This window comes from Harpia harpyja, chromosome 14, assembly GCF_026419915.1.
Source record: "Harpia harpyja isolate bHarHar1 chromosome 14, bHarHar1 primary haplotype, whole genome shotgun sequence".
Lineage (NCBI taxonomy): Eukaryota > Metazoa > Chordata > Aves > Accipitriformes > Accipitridae > Harpia > Harpia harpyja.
The window spans coordinates 33,167,466-33,176,924 of NC_068953.1; the positions used below are offsets into that span (position 1 = coordinate 33,167,466).

Here is a 9,459-nt window from a genome sequence, read left to right on the forward strand (position 1 = left end):
GATAGTACTGTGGATAAAGCTTTAGGCAACTATTCCGGAGATCTTGGTATTATTCCTGGTTCAGTCACTCAGCAGGGTGAATGATTCTGGGCAAGTCATTTCAGTGACTCCCTATCTGTAAAACAGGGCCATCAAATTTATTTCCTTTGCTTTGACACTTTCTGATAAGAAGTTCAAAAGCTAAATCTTACCTAGCATGATGGTACAAAAGAATTACAGTACTAATGTATACATCTTACACTGCAATAAAACTGACACGAGGTTATTCATCCCAAGATTAATAAAATCTTAACAGCACTTTTTTTCCCCCAAATCATCATTTCTAATTAGATCATCTGCTAGTTGGTGGGTCCAGTTATGATGCATAGGAGTTGAATAATAAATGGAGGACAAATATCAGATGAAACACATGCTGTAGAGATAATTTATTATCATTGCAGATAGGTGTGGAATAGATGTGCTAAAAACCCTAAGGCGCTCTCTTCCCAAGTACTGAAAACAGCAAGTATCACAACAGATACCTTCTGGGCCTTTTACTTAGGGAAGAACAGAGAGAGATTTCCACCTACCATTGAAAATGCAAAGAAAAACCCTTTATTATTTAAACCAAAACCAAAACCAACACAATTGACTTATAGGCACACTCCTGATACCACAGAGATATTTTCATGGCAACTCTTCCATCAAGAAAGCAGGTAGTCATTTACCAGGAATGAAGAATTCTGCCACCAACAACCTTCATAATATTGGAATCAGAAATGCATTGCAAATCAGTATTTACTAGGAAGTGTTCCCCTCCACTGCTCCTTTTATGCTTCTGATGCAGCACTGAGCATGGAGTTTCTAGTCACCAACAGAATTCTTTCCCTTTCTGTCATCCAGTATGCAACAGCTCTTATCTCCTGGGCCATAATATGTCAAATACTTCTACATAATTAAAGCCACACTGATTGACTGGCTAAGAATATCACAGGGATAAGTTTCTTTTTAAAGCTGCCTTACCTCTAATCAAGAGTTGTCTTCCAGTAACACAAGATTTTGTGCCCAAAAGGACATTTTTTTATATATATATATACACACACACACACATACATGAAAAAAACATTCCTTTCTCCTCCACAACCCAGCAATAACAAGAAAATATCATTATACTCTGATTTCCCTTTGTAGTGCTAAATCAGAGACTACGAAGGATGGCAAGAGGCACTTACTGAGGTAGGCAAAATGCACATTTTTGTTAAGTATTGAAACTATAATTTATATTCCTCCCCTGATATAAACCTTCATTGCACTACCAAACAGAACCATATTTCCATATTTCATTGTTCGTTCATCTCTGAGATTTGTTATTATGGTGGGGTTTATTTAGGAAAAAAAATTAAAATCTGTAGAGGTCAAAAATACATGAACAAATTGGTGACAAGGCTTATGCCTTGTCAGGTTATTTTATATTTTAATGTACTGTTAACAGTTCATTCTTTTTAAATGCAAATCTGTTAAGGGTAAATTTAAATACCAAGGCAAGCAATTCTGGTAGCATGGCAACAACATGCTATGCTGCATAGTAAGAATCTGGAACCGAGGCAAGTCTGCTTCTTTCCCATACTGGATCAGTTTATAAGAGTAGAAATATTTATGTTCTTTGTGTAACTGCCTTTATGACTATTCTGACATTAGTAGTTGTACTGGTCTTTGAAACTCAAGACAGCATAGCAACCCTGTGAAACTTGGTAGCAGTCAGGATGGCCATCCTTAACAGACTGAAAAAAAAAAAAAGGATATGCTTAGTAACAGTGTTTATACAAGATTTCATTCCCAGGAGAGAGATTTGGTGTGGATTTGAGTATAGCAGCTCTGAAGCAATCTTGGTTCTGAACGAGAAACAAGCAATCCCATCTCCATGCACTCTCCCTGAAGTGTTGAAAAGGCATCTCTCTTGGCTTTTAGAGTATGAGGTTTGAGGCCTATTTTAAGATTTAACTAAACCAAAGGGGTGCACTTGCCCTTGCACTGAAATGATATTTTTGTGGTAGCTGGTATCAGTGATTCTAGAGAGTAATGTCAATTGCTTGATGTCATTTCACTCTTGGTGACAGGGGAGGGAAAAAAAAATTAAAATCCTATGTCATTCCAGAACAGAATCTGGTCTATGCAACTCATTCTCTTCAGTTGTTCCAGTTGCTGCAGTAACCAGGCACTCAGGAATATATTACCATTTTGCTGGAGCAGGAAAAGGCAAAGTTAACTAGCACTTCTAAGACTCCCTAGAAAGACAGGCTAACCAGTCAAGTACAGCAGACGATCTTCTGATTTTGAAGGGCACAGTGGGTGACAGAAAGTCCACCCAAGTACCTTTGTTTCTGTCCAGTGCATGAAGGCAGCAAATATGTGGTTCTTTCTCTCACATAAAGATCAGTTATTTCACTGAACCTGAACACTGAATGCCAAACACAGCCACCCCTTCTGGGAGGTTCTTATAATACTGTTTAGATAGGTGCTCCCCTTGTGGAACTTGGGCTTCTCATCCTATGTTATAGCTTGTATAAAGGGGAAAAAATGCTGTTTAGAAATACTTGTCTAAATGTTTTTGGAATAATTGAGCACCAAAAAAAGACAGACGTAGAGCCTGATTTTTTTGTTCCTTAGTAGTTGTTTACCCTGGTTTAATGCAGACAACACACTGATGACTTCATAGTCTTGTGTTTCATACAATTTGCAGCAGGTTATCACCTCGATTTTGGAACTGCAGCTAATGTTTCATCCAGACTCCCTACTTCTATCTAAACATTCACTCTTTTGGAGCCTACACTTCAAAGATTCCTGTCACTTCTCTTCCTCCTCAGGGAATTTTCATATACAGACACACCACTATCACCACCAACAATACAGATGTCTTGTTTCCCCTCCTTCTTTCCCGCCTTCCTTCCTCCCATGTTCTCTTGCTTTCTGATATGCTAATTTTATTTCTCTAACCAGTTTAGAACTCCTAAAGTAAGTCAGCACTTACAGGTCTACAGCTCTCTCCCTTATGTAGAAGATGAGCTTTCTCCAAGTTTTATTACCATAACCCCTTCAAAAGTGCCTGCCCTGTCACAAATGCTTTGAGTTGGTTCCACCTGGCTTTTGATGCACTTTGTTTCTTAGTATGAAATGCTGTAATAACTTAATCTTCCCTGTGATTGAGGATTTCTGGGTGCTACAGTGTCACTTTGCATGAGACCAGTGGTCTTTTGTATGGCAGGATGCCTAAGGAGTCCCTTCCAGGGGCCCTTAAGAGATCTGTCCATGTGATTCTCCCAAAGATAGGCACAGTATGTTTGTGGGGAGTTGAGGTGACATTGTCACTGCTGTCTGTTGCTAGTTTGTAGTGCAACTAATGTTTACATCAACTGTTACAACCCCAAGATACGCAAGGTCTTCTACATTTATTCCTATGCTTCCTTCTTCAGCAGCTTACCCAGAGGAGCAGACCACACAGTGATCCCAGGGGATCATTCTGATGTCAGTCCTAAAACCTCAGCTGAATGAAGCTCTTTCTGTGGACTCAGGCTCTTAACACAGTGAGATGGAATGATGAAAGTCTATACATAAGAATATGAATTCTCCATCTCTGTTTATCTGCTAAAATATGAATTTTCTGTTCAATTTTTACTGGAATTACTATCTTGCTAAATCCCCCAGAGAACCCTGCAGTGTCATACTAAGATAATCACTTGGCTGTCACTCACAACAAATCCAAAGCGGAACAACTGGAAAGCAGAGATGACTCTTCTACAGTCACTGCAAGAAAAATACCTTACTGGAGAAAATGGAAATGAACCCAAAAAGCCCTATGTTCCTGTGTTAGACATCACTTGGCATTCTGCACGCCAGTGGTCAAGCACCCAGATCTGCACACCTACCAGAACAGTGTCGCCACTCGTGGTTAGTGTTACAAAGCTATTATGTTGGGTTGCGAGCTGTTTGTTTGTTGGTTTTTTTAAGATGTTGCATATTCATGATGGTAAGAAGTAAATTGTCTGCTATGACCACATTACTGAATCTTAGCTAAATCTAACCACTGTACTGAGATGAAAGAATTTCACTAAATTCTTCAAGGATTAGATCCTGTGAACCCTTCACACACAAAGACAGATTACATATAAAAGAAAAACTTGCAAGGTCAGGCCTCTCTCGTAGAAACTTTTAGGAATAAAACCAGCAGATTTCACTCTTTGAAAATGATCGGGGTTATGGTACAATTGGCTTGGGGAGAGGAACTTCTCCAAAGGTTGTAGTTGACAAGGGCGTCTGTGAGGGGGATCTCTCAGAAAGTAAAAGGAAAGACAGAAGTCTGGAAATAATGCTAGCTGGTGACATGCTCACAAATATTCCTAACTTTGATGTACAAAACGAAATTCAAAAACTACTTCATTCAATTAATAGAATGGAAATATCCAACCTGCCTTCTAAGTAATAAAACAATAACAAGTTATTCCTGTGTGGCTGAATCTTCATTACTAAGTCTGTAACCAGAAGGGCCATTTTCTGAAGGAAACTTCATTTTAATAGTTCAAAACAGAAAACTATCCCAAGATACTTCTCTGTGCAGCTCCCACTGGTAGTCCAGGTGGGTATCAGTGGATATCTGCATTGCAGAAGTACTGCTATTTGAAAATCCTTATCTAGACTCCAAGTCTCACACTGGTTATAATTGACATATTTGACCATTCCAAGACTTTTTGTATACCTTTTTGCCAGGTTTCCTTTCCTCTTCATTTCTATTTCAAAAGAAAATGATCCTTCATGCACAAGTATACTTCAGAGTATGCATCTCCAGCAGTATTTCATGCAACCTTCTTGTCATCCCTACCTACATGGCTTCTAGTTCTCCCTCTTTTGCTTAGGTGGAAGTACCTATTAATCACAGAGTTTTCCATACCAGTCTCTGCTCAGCTCTAACTTACTCCTCTTGAAGTGCAAGTCACCTTCCTCTGCTGCAGCAGGTGAATGAAGACAGTAAGTACTGCAATAAAAAAGGAATGTCATGTACTCAAATGACAATGCATTTACCTATCAGCATCAAAAACAAACAGTTCATTCCATATGTGTTTTTACCAGTTGTATAAGACCTTTCTTCTGGAAAATAGTATCATTAGACAAGATAAGACTTAAGTTCAGACAAAAATGAGAATTGGAATGAAAGCCCTCTTCTCATAGATGCCATAATAAAGCCTAACTGCTGCATGTTCTGCTCCTGCAGGCAGCACAAGCCTAAAACACCGAACACTTCAAGAAACACATGGTGCTTTCTTGAGCTGCTTTTCACACAGCTCTCAAGGGAAAATGGGTCCTCAGGAAAAAAAAGAAAAAATCTTACATTTTCATGCTCTCTTCAGTAGACTAAAAGCATTTGCAAGTATCCAAAGTACTTATAACGAACATTTGACTCAGCAATTGCATGTTTTGTGGAGTGTCTAAAAACTAGTGAATTCTGATTCTGCTTTCAGCTCTTCCTCTTAACTTGTGAAGTGCATGTGACTGCATCAGTCCTTTATTGTCTCCAGCTATAAGAACCACCATTATGTCTCCTGCACTAATGTTGCAAGGCTTTAATTGCCTCACAGGAGTGCCAAAAGATACTACGTAGAAATGTTCTTGCTTTTAAGAAGTATGTTCTTCATTTTGTTTATATCTACATTAAAATAAAAATATTTCAAGCAAATATCTCTTCCTTAGGAAGCCTATAGTAAGGTATTAGTTTGTACTAATAGTAATGCATTATTACATGGGTAATAGAGGCCAATGTGTCATACTGATATTATACTCCATCTTTGCTGAGAATCATGGATTAGCCCTAGAATGGGAGCTCTAGTTCTTTCTAAAAAAATTCTGCCTTCTGGAAACATGTCTGCTTCTTGCATCACGTATGGATAGGCGCAAACATACAACTGTTCATAGGATCATAGAATAATTCAGGTTGGAAAGAATGTTGGAGGTCTCTTGTCCAACCTCTTGTCCTGTTCAAACCAGGGTCATCAGTGAGGCCTGACCAGGTTGCTCAGGGCATTATCCAGTCTGGTTTTAAAAACCTCCAAGGATGGAGACAACAACTTCTCTGGGCTACCTGTTCCCATGCATGACTGTCCTTGTGGGGCAAAAGATTTTGTTTATATCCAGTCTGAACCTCTCATTTCAACACATGCCTATTGTCTCTCATTCTCTGTCACACACCGCTGTGATGAGTCTGGCTCCACTTCCCTGAAGACCTCCTTATAAGTACTGGAAGGCTGCTGTTAGGTCCCCCCAAAGCCTCCGCTTCTGCAGGCTAGGCAAGCCCCCCTCCCTCACCCTCTCCTCACAGAGCCTGACCTCCAGCCCCAACCACTTTGGTGGCCTCTGCAGAGCTCCAGTTCATTAGTATCTTCCTTGTAAAAGGGGGGACCAAAACCAGACACAGTATTATAGATGCAGTCTACTGAATGATGAGTAGAGGGGGATAATTACTTCCCTTGATCTACTGGCTGCATTCTTGTTCATACAGACCAGGATACTCCTGGCTATCTTTGTTGCCAGGGTATGTGGCTGGTTCACACACAGCTTGCTGTTCACCAGGACCTCTGGGCCTTCTTGGCAGGGCTGCTCCCCAGCCTCTATTGTTGCAATGGCTTAAAGCATGAAAGCATTGCCTTGTTTCTTTAAACACAGGTTACAAGGGAAATGGATATAAAAAGTCTGCAAAAGCACCTAAAACCTGATGTATTCAAAGGCTACAACCAAGATTTTGTTCTGGACAAAACCAGGATCTTCTGTATTTCTGTGAGCTGGCAGCCTGGAACAGATCACTTCTTGCTAGATTTCTCTACCTTCAGCACAGGAATATAAACTGGAAGAGGTTTAAACCCTGGTTATTTTCACAAATTATTTCCTAGCAAATGTTCTTATCAGAACAGCTGGAGAGATGGTAAAATTATGTTTCTTGAAGTGGCTTCTCATGTTCACAGCCTTAAGCAAAGGTCACTTTTTAAAGACGTAGCTCCTATTTAAATTCATGTCCAGTCTCCAACCCGAACTGGCATTAACCAAGTAACTGCACAAAAAATGCTTTTCGAGATTCTTCCTTAGAATCATAAGATTTGGACCAAAAGAGCTGAGCAGCTATGGCCTTTTCAAGAACACTTTTCCTTTATGATCAGTGGATTAAGGGGAAGCAGTAATGCAGCTGCTGATTACAGGCAACGCTGCATTTTTTAAAATAGCTTTAGATATTTCTAAGTGCAGATAAGGGCTAAACTATCAGAGACTAGGTTCAGGAAGCCTGACAATCAAGGTTTACAAGGGCAAGTCTGCAGCCCGAAATCCTGTGAGCCCAAAGTGGAGTAAGGACAGTGGCTTCCCCTTTAGTAGTTTAGTACTCATAGAACAACATATGGAAAGAAAAGCTCTTTCATGCTTGTCTGTCCCATATGGAGGAGAATCTGGACTACACAGTGATAAATTGCCATCTTATGCTTTAACATAAACTTCAATCTTATGCTTTTCAACATACAGATAACTAGCACATACTGTATTTTTACTTACGTGGCAATAAAGAATTACACTAAAATTCCTCCCTTTTGAAATTACCTAATGTGGAAATACTATTGCTTACATGCAACCACATAAAACTACAATAGCAGTTGTTTCTGGTTTTCAGTTCTGCTGGTTAAGTAATGAGGGATTCTTGGGTAACAGGTACAATACATGAAATACCTTTTCTGCAAATGGATTTCCCAGACCCTCCTGTGAAATTATAGGGTGCCCTCGACCAGGTAATACAACTGAAACACTACTTGCATTTTTTACACAAACTACTCACAGTAATTTAAGACTTCTTTTAAACATCACTGCAATGCACGTTCTTTCTGTACTATGAACATTGTATGGTCTCTCGTCTTTATTTAAATTTCTTTCCTTTTATGCCCTCACTAGCATGCAACAACCACCAAAACGACATTGGGGATGCAAAGTATGTAAATCTGAAGGCGCAGACTGCTAGTTGAGGCAAAATAAGCCAGTCTGCCTTTCCAAGATGCAGCTCCAAACGCAGCATTCCCCTTCTCTCCCCCCCCATCCCTTTTGTTATGGCAATACAAAAACCTCCCACATATTAAAAAAACTGTTCCAACGGGGAAAACAGACCATGCTATAATGTCTCATGCTGTTTATCCCAACAAAAAAAATCAAGTATTCTTAACTGAGCGGCTTTTTCCCTCCAGACCCCATGATGAAGGGAACGGGGAAAGAGTGGATCAAAAGCTCTGATCCATTTGCTGCACTGGCGGCATGAAATCAGAAACAAATACAAACTCTTAGCGGTGCTGCATTACACGAGGGCTCCTCTCGCATTTCTTTTGACTCTATTACGGCAAACGGACTCTTAAGCCTCCCGCCCTCCCACAAAACACAGACATTACGCCCGTGTTGCATTGTCGGTCCCTGCATTACCGAAAGCAGACGTTAAGGCACAGCTGAGGTGAGGCGGTCGGGATGGCGGGCTGAGCCGGAGAGCTCGCAGCCGATCGCGAGCCGGCAGCGCGAGGCACCCGCTGTCCCCAACGGCAGCCCGGCTCTGGGGAGACGCTGCCCGCTCTCCAGCGGCTGACAGGAGGCGGTGGCGGCGCGGCTCCTCCGCCGCCGCCGCCGCCTGCCCGCCCGCCCCGGCAGGCAGAAAGAGCGGCTCCGCGCCAGCGGGGACATGCGGACGTGCGGCAGCCCCCTGTGCCGGAGCCCCCCGCCGCCGCGCCGCCGACCGCGACCACGCCGGCGGCGACGCCATGCCGCAGGGGCTCCCCTTCACCCCGGCTCCCCGTCCCCCTGCGGGTAGCTCGGCTGCCTGGGGATGAGGATGGGGCGGGCAGCCCCCAGCCCCGATTTCCAGGGGAGCAACGTCCGCGCGGGGCGGGGGCGGCCGCGGCGCCCCCTCAGCGCCCGCCCGGCCCCGTAGGCTCCCTGCTCCTCTGAGGGGACCCGCAGGGATGCTGCCGCCACACCCCCGGCGGAGCCGCCGGTCCCCCGCCCTGCGCCCCCGCTCCTTACCCCTGCTGGCAGCGGCGGGGCCGGTCCCCACCCCGCGCCGCGGCGGGGACACGGGGGCAGCTGCAGCCGCTCTTTTGTGTGCCTGCCTCAGCGCCACACACCGAGACGGCTGGTGGGCCCGGGAAGCTGCGTGCTACAATACCGCCGGCCGCCCGGGAACCTGCATGGCACATAGCCCGGCTGCCGCGGCGCCTGGGGGGGGGGGCGGGTCGGCGGGGCGCGGCGGGGCGGCCCGGAGTCCCCCCGCCTCTCCTCCGCATCGCCTCAGCCCGCCCGCCCCGGCCCGCTGCCCCAACCGCTCGGTTGTCCCCGGCCCTCCTTGCCAGCCTTCGTGCCCCGAAGCGCGGGCGTCACTGTCCACTCACAAGGTCCTGGTCGGCCTGCTCCCAGCGACGTTGGAAG

The 9,459-nt window shown here is 43.9% G+C and overlaps 1 protein-coding gene across 7 annotated transcripts in view; it reads right to left on the reverse strand.

Annotated features, from left to right (window-relative positions):
• APBA2 (amyloid beta precursor protein binding family A member 2) overlaps window positions 1-9,203 on the reverse strand; it is a 110,952-nt gene extending 101,749 nt beyond the window's left edge. For 2 of the 7 annotated variants that reach the window (XM_052807458.1, XM_052807453.1), the window contains exon 1: window positions 9,058-9,202. The gene's annotated coding sequence lies outside the window, so the exon portion shown is untranslated. Of the gene's footprint in view, window positions 1-4,729; window positions 4,753-4,921; window positions 5,006-8,466; window positions 8,485-9,057 lie in introns of those variants that run through there. The other 5 variants (XM_052807455.1, XM_052807454.1, XM_052807459.1 and 2 more) reach the window with 5 other exon arrangements.
• Window positions 9,204-9,459: the final 256 nt, after the last annotated feature.